General features: G+C 40.8%; 2 long non-coding RNA genes and 1 other non-coding gene across 3 annotated transcripts; all 3 read right to left on the bottom strand.

Annotated features, from left to right (window-relative positions):
• Positions 1-1,044: 1,044 nt before the first annotated feature.
• Positions 1,045-3,808, bottom strand: LOC111198443. The gene is made up of 3 exons (XR_002659520.2): positions 1,838-3,808; positions 1,670-1,739; positions 1,045-1,414 (listed from the first exon to the last, which is right to left on the bottom strand). It is a non-coding gene; the product is annotated as an uncharacterized LOC111198443 (long non-coding RNA).
• Positions 3,809-7,439: 3,631 nt separating this feature from the next.
• Positions 7,440-7,546, bottom strand: LOC125589393. The gene has a single exon (XR_007325586.1). It is a non-coding gene; the product is annotated as a small nucleolar RNA R71 (small nucleolar RNA).
• Positions 7,547-13,826: 6,280 nt separating this feature from the next.
• On the bottom strand, positions 13,827-17,631 carry LOC125588750. Its single transcript, XR_007324885.1, has 2 exons — positions 15,785-17,631; positions 13,827-15,678 (listed from the first exon to the last, which is right to left on the bottom strand). It is a non-coding gene; the product is annotated as an uncharacterized LOC125588750 (long non-coding RNA).
• Between the last annotated feature and the right edge of the window lie 2,328 nt (positions 17,632-19,959).

Genomic DNA, 19,959 nt, shown 5'->3' on the forward strand with positions numbered 1-19,959 from the left:
AAAACTTTCCATAGAAAGAGTTTTATCTTTGGTTCCACTTTAATCTTCCAGACTCCTTTGTTCCAGTCGAAGTCTGTCTGGGGAACCACTATGGCATCTTGTGTTATTCTCTCATACTCTGTCCAGTATCTCGATTTTCGCCTGAGCTTCTATTAAGTCATATCATCTTATCCGACGCACCCGTTTTGCTTATTTTTATTTTCAGAATCGTGTCGAGAGCATGAGGGATGATGGCTTGAATCTTCTCTACGTCCCAGTCTCCTCTGTTCTGATCAATAAGGTCTGAAACTTTCAGCTTTGCTAGATGTTCTGGGGCTGGTCCCATTGGGCTGAGCTGGGTTGTTGTGCTTAGCCAGTGATCCTGCCACAGTTCTATGGACTTGCCATCGTCCACTGTCCAACCAATGTGTGGCTTTATCAGATTGCGTCCTATCAGAATCCCGCACCACCCATGTGATTCAGTAGTCTTATCTGAGACGTCTAGGAAGCTTTCGTTTGTGCAATACTTTCCCAGTAGTACTCTTCCCATAAGACTATCCGGGTAATGAATGAGGCGCCAGCTTAGTTTTGCAAGAAGAGCATCATTATAGCATTGAACATCTTGGAAGCCCAGTCCTCCCTGTTCCGCATGCTTTGTCATTTTCGACCATGAGACCCATGTCATCTTACGTGTACCGTCTTTGCTATCCCACCAAAACCTCGTTTGAGCAGATTGTATACTCTTGCATAGAGATGCTGGGAGGCTAAAGGCTGGTCAAACAGATTCTTATCAACGGCCGGGAAGCTTACCATGATGAAGAGTGTGCTTACTCCAATTCCGACCCATGCAATGACATGTTTTAGACTAGTTTTAAACTCATACAGCGAAAATCACACCTAAAATAAGAGAAACAAACAACAAAGATTGCCTTCACGTGTATTATTGTTCATCTACAGTACCCCTTCTATTGGTTTTAAGAAAGGGCAAGTTTTGGCAGAAAGAAAGCATGAATCATAGACTAGTTGCATCAAACAAGGCTAATAATAAAAAACCTTTTAGAGAGATATGGGAGAATAGGTAACTTTGCATACAAATCAAACACGACTTAAGATCTTCAATTTTGCGTACCAGTCAAGCCAACCAGATATAACAGAATAACCAGAGGAAGCAGCTATAGGCTTCATCTTTGTAGTCATAACGAACTATATCAGTTCCCAAAACCAATAAAATTCTAAAAGAAAAATAACACCATGAACAAGTAAATCCAGCACGAACAGACATGAGTTGATACAAGGAAGACAGAAATTTCATCTTAGGCGTCAAGATCAGAAGGAGACAACGAACGGTACTTGTCAACACCATAGACAGAGCTTCTCCTGCTGATCCTCCTGATAACTGAGCAGACAACCCATAATCTAAAATCTTCGATATGGACTGAAAGATGAGGGAAGAACAAAGTTCAGAGTCTTTTCAATATGACTTCAATATTTTTCCATACAAAATTTGAACTAAAAACTTTTCTTTTATTCCAAGTAATGGTTTCCCTAATACCTATCAACATTTTAGCCACCTCATCTTCTTTTTCACGAGGTTAATGAGGTTACACGTTGCTTATAGAACACAACAAAATGAACTCTAAAACACAAACCTGTATAAACTGAAGAATGTAAAAGCGTATATGTAACTTACAAAACGACAATAGGAACTGCAAATCCGCCTACCTCACGAGCCATTGTACTGAGTCCGACTAGATTGTATCCTGGCGAAAAACAACATACAGAGAATATAAAGAGTGAGAAATAAAAATCAATGAAAATGGAAGCTATTCATAACATTAAAAGATATTTACAATAAGACCTCAATGTATGAAGGCAGGAAACGGGCTTCGGTGGCTTCGTCTTCCCATTCAACATTTTCTAACCATTCTCTACCTTTGTAGTATATGACAGTCCTTTTCCACCGCTTTTAGAATTAAGTGGAAGCTTTCTCAGTTTTGGGCATCTCGTTATATTGATTTCCGCAAGACAAGGAAAGAGCAGAGGTCTCCAGTAGATGTCCTTCAGCTCCAGCAAATCAATCAATTCTAGAAAGGCTAGTGTTTGGAAAGGAACAACCCCTGATTCTTAAGATACTAAAGCCTCCTCCTTTTGTATTACGTCTTCTAGTTCATCTCCCCCATGAACTGAAAGTTCCGCGAGATTTGGAGCGAACATCAGCCACGTCAAATCTTTAAGGAATTTGCTATACTTTAGATAAATCCTAGACAGGCTCAAAAAGCATGCATTTGGAGGAACCATCTTATTGCTTCCGATGATTGTTGCACTATCCATCTTTTTCTCACAAAAAGTGCATCCGTTGAGTCTGACTTCAGAAATTTTCTTCATACTTGCTAAAACCAACACCTTTGACGAATCCAATTGCAAACCTTCTACCCCTAGAGATCGTGTACAACGCATCTGGTTGTGAGAGCTTAAAAATTGATCCAGACCTGAATCATAACCGATACTTATGGTTACAACTTCTAAATGTTCAAAGACTCGCAACTCTTCCACAGTGTTGCGATTGTTTGAAACTTTCGAATTCAGTAATTTCACTACTCTCAGATTCAGTAGTGCCGATATCCCCCAACACTCGAAAGTTTCCATGTGCTTTCCAAATTCAAATGAATTAGTTTTTCAACTCTCTTAAGCCAACAGGCAGACATTGTATAGCTGACTTGTACAAGGTTAGAAGTTTCAGTGAAACCAACTGTGATACTTGGTCTGGCAACTCGCAGAGATTTTCATTACCCGATAGATCCAAAACAACGACTCTTGGCATGTTCAAGAAGAAAATGCCTGAGATACTTACCAGTGTCTTGTTGTGCTGCAGCAACAAAGCTGTGAGTTAAGGACAATTCAGGCTGCCAGATACATGTTTGATCTTTATTAAACATCAAAGACATTCTCTTTACAATGTTCCAGTTCTGAACCTTGGGTATTTCCTCTAACCCAACGCATGCATGCACGATGAAATTATCTTTTTGCTTTCCAAAGTCAGATGCGATCCACAAGGCCATTTCACGAACCACGTCATGAAGGTACACGAAATTCGATCTTTCTTCATGCTGTATCAATAAAGATGAACAGATAAGGCTACCCATTATCTCATAAGCCTTGTTTTCAGCCCTTTCCATACCTTTGCTTTCATCTCTGAACACCTCACAAATCCAGTAACTTATCAAGTCACCCATGTAAATTATAAAATCTTCTGGAAATAAGGCGCAATATAGGAAACACGATTTGATATGCTCACCCTTTAGGTTATCGTAACTAAATTTCAGAATCAGAAGAATCTCATCTTCCATGCCGGAGAAGTCAGCAGCATACGAAGTCAAATCATCAATGGCCGTGCTCCCATTCTTGAATCGTCCGTTTGCTTGCCATGGTTTCGCCAATCACACTAAGTGCTAACGGTAGGCCATGGCATTTTCTAGCAACTATTCTAGCAAGCTCTGGTATGTTTGGATGACTTCCTAACGTGATCTCTCCAACTTTCTTTTTGAACAACTCCAATGCATCATGAGGTGGCAAACACTGGACTACCATCTTAACACCAGCTTCCATGCGCCCACACACTTCCAGAGAACGAGTGGTGAAAATTACTTTGCACCCGTTTGATATATGGTGTTTTATACATCTTGTATATATGCTTTTAAATTGGTTTTCAAGTCTTTATCGAGTCTTTCTAGTCTTTTTGGAGTCATTACAGGTCTGGAGTTGCATTGGATGGGAGATGGACCAGCTGGAACAGAAGAGGCAGAAAACAATGCAATTTGGTGGTTTTCACGCAGAACAGTCAGATAGCGGAGCAACCCGAGTGACTGTTCCGAGTGAGTGTTCCAGCGGCAGAGATTTTTAAGGAAACTACAATCATTACGGGATTTGCCCTAATTATCCCTATTTTCTCTCTCAGCCGCCTGTGGCTTTGATATATCATATTTTCTGTTTCTCTTTATCATTCTACGCTATTCTAGACAGAAGAAAACCATTGGAGACTTTTGTGCTTTTGGATTGTAAAGGGAGAAGGCTCCATCTCTCTCACCATGGAGAAGATTATCCTGAACCCTCTTTCTATCTCTTTTATTTACATGAAGTCTTATTCAGAATTCATTTCTGTGTTCTCTCTTGTTATGACTGAGTAGTTGATCTAGCTAGCCTAGGGTGTTAGGGTGTTAGATCGTGAGCTAAACACAGATAAGTATCCATTGATTGTCTTCATTCATAACTGCTCTTATTGCTTGCATTAAACTGGCCAGTTATTGTTAGATCCTAGGTTTAACCTATTCATTAACCGTGTAATAGGTTGCTAGATCTGTTATGAATGAGCATAGCATCCCTAATCAGCGAAAGTAGATATTAGGGTGTTTTGTGAACCGATTGGACTTGATCTTAATGTTCATCATCACGCCTTGATCCAAGCGAGAGCTTAGGTATTGAGGCTGATCACTGAAAGGTGAAACACCACGACAGTGGGTTGATCTAGTATTGTGTTCCTAGTTCTAGACTAGTTCATTAATCAAACTTGAATAATTGTTTGGTTCATGATTGTAAGCGCCCGTTAAACCCTAGGTTAGTTTCTCATTAATCTGAAGCTTAAAACCAATCTGTTACTTGCTTTTTACGTTACCACAAACTTTAAAACCCCCATATTGTTTTAGCTTGATTCTGATCCCATAAAGATAAAGTGTAAGATTTGGTCTCGGTGGATTCGATCCTAAAGTGCTACATCGACATACCATTCGATTGTGGTAGTGTGCACATTAGGTTATTTGGTGTGCGTATACACGTAATATCACCGTTTTCTACAGTTGGATACGGGACTCCAATCTTCGCTAGATTAACTTTTTCCCATATGTCATCCAACAGCAACACAAACTTCTTCCTCTTAAGGACATTATGTATATCACACGCCTTTTGCTCTTTATCTTTTCGGTTCCAGTCTTCCCCATCCAATCGTAGTTTCTTTGCCACATCTTCTTGAATATTTTTGATATGTACATCCATAGATACCACAGTCCAAATCACAATGTCAAAAGCATCATCATCTGTCTTGCGAAATTTATTGTTGATCTGTGTGAGTAGTGTTGTTTTGCCAACTCCACCCATGCCGTAAAGACCCATAATACTCACTTCATCTTCCTTGAGAATGTTCCAAACCGTTTTAAGCATTGTTAATAGGCCTCTCTACCACTTGAGAAGTTTGCGCTTTCTCAGCAACCACGTCAAACTCTCCATTAGCTTTTAGATTGGCAACTTCCTTCAGCATCATGAAAACTCGTTTCCCATAACGATAACTCAATGTTAAACTCTTCGAGCAAAACCCACATAGACACAACCTTTGAAGTTCAGTTGTTCTATGATATTCCGTGTTTTTAGCGGTTTTAAACTCGTTTTGGAGAAATTAAATGGTCGGTTTTAATTAATGTTTTGGTCTATTTGATGCGTTTTGGTGTTCTTAAGTGTAATATGCAGGTTACTAGATAGCTTGCAAGAAAAGAACGCATTCGGGATTTATTCAGAAGCAAGATGGACCGAACAATGGACCGAATGAGAAGTATTGATCGCACAGGACGTGAGATCGACCGATCCGGTCCATGTGGATCGACCGATCCCACGCTTACATGCACTAGATCGACCGATCCGGTCCATGTGGATCGACCGATCCCACGCTCTACGGGCTCCACACGCACAAAGGAGCTTTTCACTCCTTTTTACCCACTCCCCTCAATAATTAACAGAAGAACTCGACCTTTGGGACTCAGAAAAGACCAGGGGCGACCAAGAAGGAGATTTACAAGTTCTTGAGAGAGATTTGAGAGTTTTGTACTTGTTTTGTGTGATTTGTGAAGATTTGTAAAGGAGTTCATCTCAAAACCATTTGGAGAAGATCTTCTGAACCTTTACTCTGTTTTAATACAATCTTATCATGTTTTCTTCATCAAAATCGTGTTGTTCTTGCTTAGTTATGTGTGAGTAGTCATCTAGTTGGGTTTAGGGGTTCTCATAGGGGATTTCTTGATGTTTTGATTCATAAAACGTGTGTAGACTAAGGGATTACGTTTTGGTTCTTCATCTAATGGATTTCTTACTGCTTGAACTGAATTGATCACTTAGTTCATGATATCAGATTGTTTGATGCACCGAAAGTGATTGTTTGAACTTCCGAAAATACTTTAGATGAGCAAAGTGTCCTTAACCCTCGGAAGTTGATGTTATTGCGCTTTGTGAACATATTGAACCTGTTCTTAATGCTTGTTTAGAAATTGAAACTCAGCGGAAGTTAGTGTGGAGATTTCTATAACATAGAGAATTAGCGCTACGGAAGTAGGTTAATTCTAATATCGTGTTTGAGTTCTAGACGGTTCTTAATATATCCCTGTGTCTGCCATTAATTGTATCTTGATTAAAAAGAAATCCCTGAGAATTCCCAATGCCCAACGTTTGTTTTAAAATAGTTTTCAAATCGTTTAAATCATCTTTTTACAGCTTGTTTATGTTTGTGACACTAAAGAAAATTAAATAAAAACCATCAAAAATATAACTTCGTTCGCTGTAGCTATTAACTTGTCTGCAACTCTACGTGTGATCATCGGTCCCTGTGGATTCGATCCCGCATTACTACTGCGTACTTTACTGTGCACTTGCAGTTAGATAATCGGGTTAAAACTCGAAACATCAAGTTTTTGGCGCCGTTGCCGGGGACCATTTGGTCACCCTAGAGTTAATGATCAGTTTAAGACTATAGCACTTTTATTTTATCTAATGTTTCTGTCTTTCTCTTTCTGTTTGTGTTTTCAGGTGAATGAGCGGATTTCATACTAGAAGCAAAGGATCATCGAATTTAATACCTTTGGAGTTAGAGCTCGGCTGCCTAGAGAGACAAGTGAAAAAGAAAAGACTTGAGTCCGCTGAAGAGGTTGAAATGGCTGAACACCAAGAAGACCAGTTTCAGGACAACCCGCAAAATCCAATTCCTGTAGATGAACGAGAAGGCAACAATGCTGGTGATAATCAGCAGGCTGGTGTAGCTGCAAGACAACAGGCTGGAGACTATGGCATGCCTAGGATGACGCTTGCACACTATGATACACCAGATGCATTCTATGCCGATCGTTCTGGGATTCGCCCACCTCCCATTGAGAGAAGAGACTTTGAGATCAAGACTGGTCTCATTAATTTGGTGGAGAAAAATCCGTTTCATGGAAACCCGTCTGAGGACCCGATGTATCACTTGGAGCATTTTGAGCGAGTCTGTGACACCAACAGACATAATGGAGTTCCTCAAGGCGCTTTGAAATGCAGGTTGTTCCCGTTTTCCTTAGCTGATAAAGCTATCAGATGGTTAAAGTCCATCCCTCAGATGGGAAGAGACAAGAGCTGCTTTTCTACAGCATTTCTTCACCAAGTCAAGGTCCACATATCTGAGAAGCAGAATTGGAAGCTTTCAGCAGCTTGATTCAGAAAGCTTTCATGAGGCTTGGGAGCGTTTCAAGGAGTACACACAGGACTGCCCTCACCATGGTTACACTGATGTGAGCTTGCTGAACATTTTCTATAATGGAGTTCATGAAGAGAGTCAAGATGCCATGGACACAGCAAGTAATGGTGATTTCATGACCAAGACTGTTGAAGAAGCTTACACCTTGCTGAACAACCTGTCATCCAGCAAAGCAAACCGCAAGTCAAGGTTTGACACCAGCCAGAAGGGTGTTGGTTATGAATCCAAGAAGATAGATGAGCTGAATGCCAAGATTGAGATGCTTCTCAAGAAAGATCAGAAATCTGTGAAATTTGTGGAGGAGCAAGGCTATCGTTCCTCACAAGAAACTGTTGGTGATGATTCAGATGATATGCAAGCTGATGTGAACTACATTGGTGGTCAAGGAAACTACAACAGAGGCTACAATCAGAACCTTGGATGGAGTCAAAATCAGCAAAATAATCTGTCTTACCGGAGCAACAATGTGGAGAATCCACAACATCAGTCCTACCCTCAGGCAGGAAACAGGCAGAACCAGAATCAGAACCAGAGTGTGTTCAACCAAGGATATCAGAACAGAAATCAATATCAGGGGAACAACTCGGGCAACTCAGGATTTCAGCAAAGGCAGCAGTACAACAACTACCAGAATCAAGGGAATGCCTCTTCGTCACAGTCTTCTCAGGATAACGAAATTAAGAAGATGCTGCAAATGGTGCTAGAAGGTCAGAAGAATAGCACTGCAGAGATAAACACCAAGGTGGATAACATGTATGGAGAGCTTAATGGGAAGTTTGAAGCTTTGAACACCCATTTGAAAGTTTTGGAAAAGCAAGTTGCTCAAACCGCCTCCAGCAGCAGAACAGCACCTGGATTTCTACCAGGGAAGTCAGAGACGAATCCCAAGGAGTTTGTGAATGCTGTAACACTTAGGAGTGGAAAAACGATTGAGGGATCGAATGAGAAAGAGATCGACCGATCTAAAGAACAGATCGACCGATCCAAGGGGAAGGAGATCGACCGATCCGGTCCATCTGGATCGACCGATCCCGTGTCAACAAAGCCAAATTCCTCTGAACCTGAAGAGGTGTATGTGGCGCCTCCTGCTTATGTTCCTAAGGCTCCATACCCATCCAGACCAAGGCAGAAGATCAAAGAACGTGAGTACGAGAAGCTAAAGAACCTTGTTGGGGAGTTACATGTGAGATTGCCATTCGTTGAAGCGGTGAAGATGGTACCTTCTCTTAAAAGGTACATGAAGGAGATTCTTACCGATAAGATGAGCCTAGAGCGTGGTGTGTTGATGCTCAATGAGGAATGTAGCGCAGTTCTACAAAATGTCATGCCTAAAAAGCGTGAAGATCCCGGAGCATTTGTTCTACCATGCCGCATTGGATCACTTACCTTTGAGAGGAGTCTCTGCGATCTGGGTTCAGGAGTGAGCCTAATGCCTTTCTCTGTCTCTGAGAGGCTAGGCATGACGAACTACAAACCTACAAGGATCTCCTTGGTCCTTGCTGACCGATCAGTGCGAAGACCAGTCGGTGTACTAGAAAACATCCCTGTTGGTGTTGGAAAGGGATATGTGCTTACCGATTTTGTAGTTCTGGAGCTGGAAGAGGAACCTAAAGATCCTCTCATTTTGGGCAGACCGTTTTTAGCTACTGCTGGAGCCATGATTGATGTACAGAATGGGCATATAGACTTACGTCTAGGAGACATGGCGATGAGATACAATGTGGAGAAGGTGCTGAAAAATCCGACTATTGATGGACAGACTTTCTGGGTTGATACATTGACTGAACTGGTGGAGGAAATGGATGAAGAGTTGCACACTGATGATCCTCTACAAGTCGCATTGACCCAAAGGGAGAGTGAGTTCGGGTTCATGAACCAAGAAGTGGTTGGATTTTCTGAGATTTTGGATTCAGCCTCACCGATTGAGAAGCATGTCGCCTATGTCAGCCTTGAAGACTCAGGCACCGATAAAACCGTCAAACCGTCATCCTCCCAACCAGATTGGAGTGAGGAGAATGCTCCAAAGGTGGAACTTAAAGCCCTCCCAGCTGGGCTGAGGTATGCATTCTTGGGACCGAATTCCACATATCCTGTTATTATTTGTGCTAACCTGAATAATGTGGAGACCGCTTTGCTTCTTTCAAAATTGCGAAAGTATAGAAAAGCATTGGGGTACTCTTTGGATGATATTACAGGTATTTCTCCAGATCTTTGCATGCACAAGATTCACTTGGAGGATGAGTCAAAGACGTCCATAGAGCACCAGCGAAGACTGAATCCCAAACTGATGGAAGTTGTGAAAAAGGAGATTCTAAAGCTGTTGAGTGCAGGGGTGATCTACCCAATTTCAGACAGCACTTGGGTGAGCCCGGTTCATGTGGTTCCTAAGAAGGGTGGCATCACTGTCATCACAAATGAGAAGGCTGAGCTGATTCCTACCAGAACAGTCACAGGGCATAGGATGTGCATTGACTACAGGAAGCTAAACTCAGCCACAAGGAAGGACCACTTCCCACTTCCTTTCATTGACCAGATGCTGGAAAGACTAGCCAACCACCCCTACTACTGTTTTCTCGATGGCTACTCCGGGTTCTTTCAGATACCCATTCATCCAGAGGACCAAGAGAAGACAACATTCACCTGTCCATACGGTACTTTTGCCTACAGGAGAATGCCCTTCGGATTGTGCAATGCTCCTGCCACTTTCCAGAGATGCATGATGTCGATCTTTACTGATCTTATTGAGGACATTATGGAGGTTTTTATGGACGATTTCTCAGTCTACGGTTCTTCATTTACCGACTGCCTTGCTAATCTGTGCAAGGTGCTGGAAAGATGTGAGGAGAAGAACTTGGTGCTAAATTGGGAGAAGTGCCATTTCATGGTGAAAGATGGCATTGTTTTGGGTCACAGGATATCAGAGCAGGGTATCGAGGTTGACAAAGCAAAGATTGAAGTTATGACCAGCCTACAGCCTCCTAGGACAGTGAGGGATATTCGGAGTTTTCTGGGACATGCCGGTTTTTACAGGAGGTTTATCAAAGACTTCTCTATGATAGCGAGGCCACTCACCCGTCTGCTGTGCAAAGAAGCGAAGTTTGTTTTTGATGCTGACTGCCTCGCTGCGTTTCAGATTCTCAAGAAGTCTCTAGTCAGTGCTCCCATTGTGCAGCCACCAGATTGGGACTTGCCATTTGAAATAATGTGTGACGCAAGTGATTACGCGATTGGAGCTGTTTTGGGGCAGAGAAAAGACAAGAAACTCCATGTGATCTATTATGCCAGCCGAACGCTTGATGATGCTCAAATCAAGTATGCTACCACTGAGAAGGAGTTGCTGGCAGTAGTTTATGCTTTCGAGAAGTTCAGGTCCTATTTGGTGGGCTCGAAAGTAATTGTGCACACAGATCATGCAGCCTTGAAGTACCTGATGACGAAAAAAGATGCTAAACCGAGACTCTTAAGGTGGATCTTACTGCTACAGGAGTTTGATATTGAGATCAGAGACAAGAGAGGAGCAGAAAATGGAGTGGCAGATCATCTTTCCCGAATGAGAGTGGAAGCTGAAACACCACTGGATGATACATTACCCGAGGAGAATGTCTATGTGATCACCTTGCTGGAGGATGAGTATTTGGATCAGGCTGATTGCTGTGTCATGAGACAAATTCAGGATGATCTCCCATGGTTTGCAGACTTTGCAAACTACCTATGTGCTGGAATTGAACCACCGAACCTGAAGGGGTATGAGAGGAAAAAGTTCATGAGAGATGTGAACCACTACTACTGGGATGATCCCTTCCTCTACAAGAGATGCTCAGATGGTTTATTCAGGAGATGTGTTCTGGAGAATGAGATGCAAGGGATTCTTTTCCACTGCCACAGTTCAGAATACGCAGGCCATTTTGCAACATTCAAGACGGTTTCTAAGGTCCTGCAGGCTGGTTACTGGTGGCCTACACTTTTCAGAGACGCCCATGAGTTTGTCTCAAAGTGTGATGCATGTCAGCGGAAGGGCAACATCAGTAAGAGAAATGAGATGCCCCAAAATTTCATCCTTGAAGTTGAAGTTTTTGATGTATGGGGAATTGATTTTATGGGCCCTTTCCCATCTTCTTATGGAAATGAGTACATCCTGGTTGCGGTTGATTATGTCTCCAAGTGGGTGGAAGCAGTAGCCAGCAAGACAAATGACTCTAGTGTTGTCAAGAAAATGTTCAAGACAGTCATTTTTCCAAGATTCGGGATCCCGAGAGTGGTTATTAGTGATGGAGGCTCTCACTTCATCAACAAGACGTTCGATAAACTGCTGAAGAAACATGGAGTAAAGCATAAGGTAGCTACACCTTATCATCCTCAGACAAGTGGGCAGGTTGAAATATCGAACCGAGAAATCAAAGGGATTTTGGAGAAGGCTGTAGGCAAAACAAGGAAAGACTGGGCTGTGAAGCTTGATGACGCCTTATGGGCGTATAGAACCGCCTACAAGACTCCCTTGGGCACCACTCCTTTTAATCTGGTCTATGGAAAGTCTTGTCACCTACCTGTGGAATTGGAGTACAGTGGTTTTTGGGCAACGAAGTTGATGAACTTCGACATTAAAACCGCTGCAGAAAGGAGGATGGTTCAGTTGAACGAGCTGGACGAGATTCGGTTGAACGCCTATGAGAACACCAAAATCTACAAGGAAAGAACTAAGGCGTGGCATGACAGAAAGATAATCCCGAGAGACTTCGCTGCTGGAGACAAAGTCCTTCTGTTCAACTCTAGACTCAAACTATTTCCTGGAAAGCTTAAGTCTCGTTGGTCCGGACCTTTCACCATCACAGAGGTTAGACCTTATGGAGCTGTTGTCTTGGAAGAGAATGGGAGGAAGTTCACAGTCAATGGCCAGAGGCTAAAACCTTACTTCACAGATGCAAAACCCGAAGAAGGAACCAACATTCCTTTATCGGAACCTGATCTCGCCTAAGGACAACAAAATAGTCAGGCTCGTGACTTTAAACAAGCGCTGAGTGGGAGGCAACCCACATGGTTTGATTTTCTTTCTCTTTTGTGATTATGTTTTCTTGTGTGAATTGATTTTTGGTTGTGTTTTTAGATGATTTTCAGGCATGTATCACGATCAGGCATAGATCGATCGATCAAACAGAAAAAGAACGGGCGATCCATATAAGAGATCGGTCGATCCTGGATACGTAGAACGGTCGATCTCAGAAACAGATCGGTCGATCCGGGTGAAAGAGATCGGTCGATCTAAGATAATGCCTAAGAGACAGAAGAAGCAGGGTGAGCATGGGAGCTCCTCGGTACAGACTGCTAGGCTCAGCACAAAGGGAAATTTCCGAAAGACGGATAGGTCTCATCCTGCGAATCGAGAGATAACCCAGCAGTGGGATATACATGATGATGATGGAGCATTGGAGAGGCGCTCGAAGAGGCGCGCTGACCGCAACGCCTGATCGGTAATCTCTCTTGGAATTATTTTCACACCGAGACGGTGTGAAGTAAGTCTGGGGGAGGATGCTACTTATGTACCATATTGCATTATTTCTTTCATTTTCTTAGTTTATCGGATTTGCTTGTTTTTTAAAAAAAAAAAAAAAAAAAAAAAAAAAAAACTCTACGCATTTTTTATCAGACCCTGTGATGATTATTAGACTATTTCCTTGTGTGTTGTGCATTACATTTCATATTGGCCATTTTTCAGGACTGTTAGCGCAGACAAACCGAGGAACCACTTGACCAAACAACCTCTCCTTAAATCTTTTATCAAGTCTCGGTGAATTGTAATCGACTCAACTATTTTTGACCATTAATGAATTTAATTTCTTTTGACCAGGAATCAACATCAGGAAACGGTACACCATATACACATTCAGGATTTTCTTTACCACATTTTACCACTCTTTAATAATCCTGAATGGCCAGACTCATCAATAGTTTGGTACCACACCTACACCTTACCCTTTTATTTCATCTCCATGCATTCTTTCACACTGATCATATGTGCATACATGTGCAAAAACAATGGAGAGATTAGGGTAGACATGGTTCATCCGACTGCTTAGGTAGGATCGGAACATTTAGGTGGTTAGACACGGACCTGTGTGTCTAGAGGTGTAAATAGAAAAAGTGGGTGTTGTAAGTGTGTGATTGCATCGCAGTGTATATATTCGATTTCGGTTTGTATAAGTTTTCGTTCTGAAATTAAAAAAAAAAAAAAAAAAAAAAAAAAAAAAAAAAAATCCAGATATGAATCGATTGATTACCACAAAACATTTGCAAGTAATCGGTCGATTCTAAAAAAAAAAAAAAAAAAAAAAAAAAAAAAAAAAAGAGTTCATGTTTATATCTCATTCAGTAGATTTGATTTAGACATTTTATTTTTATTTTGTGTACCAGAGATGATGCGTTGTTTAAATTTGGGGTTAGAGTTTGAGATTTGTTGGGTTTTGATCATTTGAGACTTGAGCAGTTCGAAAACGTGGTTATCAATATACTTGGTTTCTCCAGCGATTTTGCATAATGTTTTGCATTTTTTGTTATCGCTGATACCCACAAACACTTGAGCCTCACCTAATTAAACACTAAAACAGCCTCCCAAACACCGAGCCCGTTATACCTGATGGAGATATCTTTGGTGGAAAGGTCACGCCCTTTTTAATGAATGTAAAGAGTTGATTACTTGAAACTGAGACTTGCAGGTCTGAAATATGGAAAGGTTTGCGCGGTCTTGGTGGGGATTTGGAATGAATGCCTTGACAGTCTCTGATTTAAGTGGTTAGCGAAATCACAAGGTAAGGTCTACTGAGGGTTAGTGAGCTCCCAAATTTTAATCCTCTTTACTTGAGGACAAGCAAAGATTCAAGTCTGGGGGAGTTGATATTCCGTGTTTTTAGCGGTTTTAAACTCGTTTTGGAGAAATTAAATGGTCGGTTTTAATTAATGTTTTGGTCTATTTGATGCGTTTTGGTGTTCTTAAGTGTAATATGCAGGTTACTAGATAGCTTGCAAGAAAAGAACGCATTCGAGATTTATTCAGAAGCAAGATGGACCGAACAATGGACCGAATGAGAAGTATTGATCGCACAGGACGTGAGATCGACCGATCCGGTCCATGTGGATCGACCGATCCCACGCTTACATGCACTAGATCGACCGATCCGGTCCATGTGGATCGACCGATCCCACGCTCTACGGGCTCCACACGCACAAACGAGCTTTTCACTCCTTTTTACCCACTCCCCTCAATAATTAACAGAAGAACTCGACCTTTGGGACTCAGAAAAGACCAGGGGCGACCAAGAAGGAGATTTACAAGTTCTTGAGAGAGATTTGAGAGTTTTGTACTTGTTTTGTGTGATTTGTGAAGATTTGTAAAGGAGTTCATCTCAAAACCATTTGGAGAAGATCTTCTGAACCTTTACTCTGTTTTAATACAATCTTATCATGTTTTCTTCATCAAAATCGTGTTGTTCTTGTTTAGTTATGTGTGAGTAGTCATCTAGTTGGGTTTAGGGGTTCTAATAGGGGATTTCTTGATGTTTTGATTCATAAAACGTGTGTAGACTAAGGGATTACGTTTTGGTTCTTCATCTAATGGATTTCTTACTGCTTGAACTGAATTGATCACTTAGTTCATGATATCAGATTGTTTGATGCACCGAAAGTGATTGTTTGAACTTCCGAAAATACTTTAGATGAGCAAAGTGTCCTTAACCCTCGGAAGTTGATGTTATTGCGCTTTGTGAACATATTGAACCTGTTCTTAATGCTTGTTTAGAAATTGAAACTCAGCGGAAGTTAGTGTGGAGATTTCTATAACATAGAGAATTAGCGCTACGGAAGTAGGTTAATTCTAATATCGTGTTTGAGTTCTAGACGGTTCTTAATATATCTCTGTGTCTGCCATTAATTGTATCTTGATTAAAAAGAAATCCCTGAGAATTCCCAATGCCCAACGTTTGTTTTAAAATAGTTTTCAAATCGTTTAAATCATCTTTTTACAGCTTGTTTATGTTTGTGACACTAAAGAAAATTAAATAAAAACCATCAAAAATATATCTTCGTTCGCTGTAGCTATTAACTTGTCTGCAACTCTACGTGTGATCATCGGTCCCTGTGGATTCGATCCCGCATTACTGCTGCGTACTTTACTGTGCACTTGCAGTTAGATAATCGGGTTAAAACTCGAAACATCATTCTAACACTAAACACACCATTGACTTGGCTTTCAATGGTCTCAACTCTAGTAAGCCATACCTGAACTTGGGAAAGCCTCCGTAGACCTTTATCCTCCTCTCTCTCCACCCTTCTTGACAAATTATCTTGCATTGCCTTCAGCTCTTCAACAGCTGTCTCCAAAGCAGTGAGATTCTCCTCGAGGTTATGAATATAGCTCTCTTTGACACAAAACCATTGAGTGACTTGATTCACAACTTGATCGCATGACATCGATACGGAGAAGCAACCACCCATCGTTGCAGAGATACAGAAAAGAAAAAAAAAACATTCGAGGATGAGTAAAAAGATAAATTTGTGAAGCTGTTACCAAACGAGTATTAGTTATTAGGAGAGAAGATAAGATTTGTGTGAGAGCAAAATGATTCAGCTTTATGAATGGGGTCATCGAAAGATGTATAACAGAGAATAGTACAACTATAATTGTATTTTTTATTAAAACTTGCACAACTTCAACGAATACATGTGAGCGTCAATTATTACTTAGGCAACGACCAAAAGATAAAGATTTCTGTTAAAATGCAAGAAATCACTGTTTGCAAAATATAATACACTTCTATGACCATATTTAGCCTTTGTACTCATAAAGTTTTTATCAAGCAATTTTTTACAATTTGGTGGCTTTTTCTAACCTCTGGCAGAGCAATTTGGTCCCTTACATGTCTTATTTGTATGTACACGTAGTGAGTGATGCTCACTCTTCCTCCTGCCGGTCAGTCAAATACGTCTCTTTTCATGCATTCCTCTGTTCTAGGGTACCTGCATTGGCAAGTTTGACATCTCAAGTTTGTGCAAAAAAAGACACCCAACTAAGAAAGCCTACTACAACAACATGCTAGAGTCTCTCACCTATGTTGATCTACAAGACTCCATCACAAAATAAGAGACATTATAATACATACAAGCACCAAACTAAAGATAATATAGATTACCAAACCCTGTAAACGCACAATATACTGTTCCACTAGTTAAAAGAATCTACTTGTTCATCAACAGATATGTAAGCAATCAGTTTCTAGAACCTAAGGATGCTAGATAAATGAGAGAAATGTTGTCAAGACAGCTTAATAAAACATTTTTAGTTATAAACGGAGCTAAGATCTTCCTTTCTAATTTCATTACCTTTACATATATCACTTAACGTAGTTTGTAAATTATAATAGATGTAATAATACCAATTTAAGAGAGAGAAAGTAAAGAAAAGAATATACCTGAAAATCCTTATAAAGCACATACCTACACAAACGAAAATATAGCCTTCACTTCATGTATGTGTCACTTCATGTGATTTTCATAAAATTGTATTAACTAAATAACAAACAAGTTTGAAAAGCACATACCTGTCAAACAATCAGCTACACTTGATATCTTCTCTGAGTCCTTATAAGCACATAAAACCTGAGGAAATCACAATTACTTAGACTTTAGTTCACGCAAAATGACTCATACTTACCTTGTGAATTTTTACGATGTAAGTGGTAAAGTGGTGAAGTGAGGAATCAATTTTCGGTTCATAGTCTCTGACTCAAGACCTGTTGGTCATTTTTATCATCCAACAAGTCAAGAACCGACTCAATTTTTGTTCGTAGTTTATGTCTTAGGATTTGGTTTGCCATTGGTCGTTTTTATCATCCAACACGCCAAACACCGACTCAATTTTTGGTTCTTGGTGCTTTTGGTCGTTTTTACCATCCAACAAACTAAAAATCGACTTGGTTAAGACTTGTCTAAAGACAATATTGTACAGTCTCTGTCTAAACACTTTTCACAAGCTGTGGATGGCAATGTTATCCAGTAGCATAAGCCGTGGGTAGCAATATTGTCCAATGAATCTTCCTAAGCGCTTCATCTCTTTTGATATCTTGCATATTTGCATTGTTTTATCCATTCATTCATAAACATTTTCATCATAGAGATTAGGATTTAGACATGTTTAGGTTGCATTTTGCATACATGAGTCTCTATTAGGTATTGGAGTGCCACATGGAGTTCTTGGGGACATTTGGAGCTCAAAGGAGGTGAAATAGGTGATCATTAAACGAGCAGAGCATGGGAGCGACCTCCCAAAGCGACATCACGAAGTCGCTGTGTCCCACCTCTCAGAGGGACCTTCCTAAAGCGACGCCATGAAGTCGCTCGCGTTCTCGTTACTCCGAACAGTCTTAGATGACCTTGGAGCGACCTCTCAGAGCGACCTACCAAGGTCGCTCCCGATCCAGAGCGACCCGTTGGAGCGACGCACCAAAGTCGCTCGCGACCATCGGCCCTGGAGCGACTTGCCCAGAGCGACGCACCGAGGTCGCTCGCATCTCACACCCCTCTCGGAGCGACCTCCCAAAGCGACACCCCGAGGTCGCTCGCGTCTCTATGGCGAGACGACACGAAGCGAAGCCCGGAGCGACCTCTCAGAGCGATCCACTGAGGTCGCTCCTGAAGGCCAGAGCGACCTCTCGGAGCGACATTCTGAGGTCGCTCCGCGTCTATTGTTGGGTCGATTTCTATTTTACTTAAGGGCCTTTTGGTCATTTCATTATGCACGTTTTTATTTTCTAAACCTATGTTTTTATACTCTGTAAGCCACCAGGAGGAGATTATCTTTGGATCTATTGAGAAATACACAAAAACTCTCTAGAGAAGTTCATCTCTTGGATTTTTGATTGTTATGTTCTTGTGTTCTTGTTGATTTCTTATCTATTTCTCTACATGATTAATCTGAAATCCAATATGGGTTTAAGAGGAATCATGGAGATTAGTGAGTAATCACCTTTTGAATTCATGGGTTAGGGAGATCAAGGGTGATTAGGTTGGTTCTAGGATGTTTTAGTGTAGATCTTTCTTGTTCCTTGCTAGTAGAGTATTCATAATGCATCTTCTGAGTTGGCCACTCAAAAGTTGATCAATAGGCATTTCCCACCCGAAAGGTGTTTGATGAAATGCCTGAGACAACTCTCCTAGGCTTTTAGTATACTTTGCCAAAGACATTTGTTGTTAAAGGTGCTAAGATAGCTAATAGACTTGTTAGTAATGATTGCTTTCATATTATTCAACCAAAGACATTTGATGTTTGAGATATGTTAGCAAATGAGCATTCATCTAGACATAGAGCTTGCTTAGAATTGTGTCTAGGCTTAAGGTTGATAGTTTGATTGATCATTTGCCATCCTTAGTTCGATACTTGATCACCCAAGGTCTAATCCCTATGCCCATGAGTTCTCTTTTCCCTTAGTCAAGAAAGTATCATTCTGTTATTGCTTTCTAGTTTTAGTCATAGCTTAAAACCCATCTAAATCATTGGTTGCACTTAGATTAAGTGAGTACTTGCATTCTCATTGCTTTGATATCCCTCAGAACTGGTTCGACAATCACTATACTACGACATTTGTCTTAGGAGCCTTGAAAACTCCTAACATCATCTCTTTCTCATTATAAGGATCATTGTAGCCTTTGTCTAAAGACATTTTGTGATATGTTGGTCGTTTTATCCATCCAACATATTGTAAGCCGTTGGTCTTTTTATACATCCAACAAATCCTTATTCTTTGTCTTTGTATAAAGACATTTGCAAGTTGTTGGTCATTTTTATACATCCAATAAATTCAGTATTTGTCTCAAAACATTTTTTTGTAAGCCGTGGGTCGTTTTTGTAAAGCCGGGTACTAAAATATGTCTGTCTTTCTGTCACCAAACATTGTTTGATTAACTGTGGGTGTATTGTCCAGGTCCAGTCTTTGTCTTAAGACACATTATAAAGCTGTGGGTATTAGTAGTATACTCTAGACTCAGTCTTTGTCTCTTAAAGCGGTGGGTACTTAGTAGAGTAAAGAGCAAGGAGCCTTTTTAAAATCATAGTCTTTTCAATAAGACTTTTCAAGTTGTGGTCGTTTTAAGCCGTGGGTAGTGAGGTAACGAATCCATTATCAATCAAACAGATCCGTAGCTTTTGTTTGTCCAAATCTTTGTCTTTGTTTGAAACCCTTTACGCCGTTGGTCATTTATGCAAGCCGTAGGTACTAAAGTATGTCATTCCATCCCCAAACAATCATTTGTTTCATTGAGCCATGGTAAAGCAATGAATCCTATTTAGATTCAGAGTCTTTGTCTAAAGACATTTCTCAAGCCGTATGTACCAACATTGTGTTGAAACTCTTCATAAAGCCATAAGGTAACTGTTTGTCTAAAGACTTTTCATAAGCTGT

Source organism: Brassica napus, chromosome C6 (assembly GCF_020379485.1).
Source record: "Brassica napus cultivar Da-Ae chromosome C6, Da-Ae, whole genome shotgun sequence".
NCBI lineage: Eukaryota > Viridiplantae > Streptophyta > Magnoliopsida > Brassicales > Brassicaceae > Brassica > Brassica napus.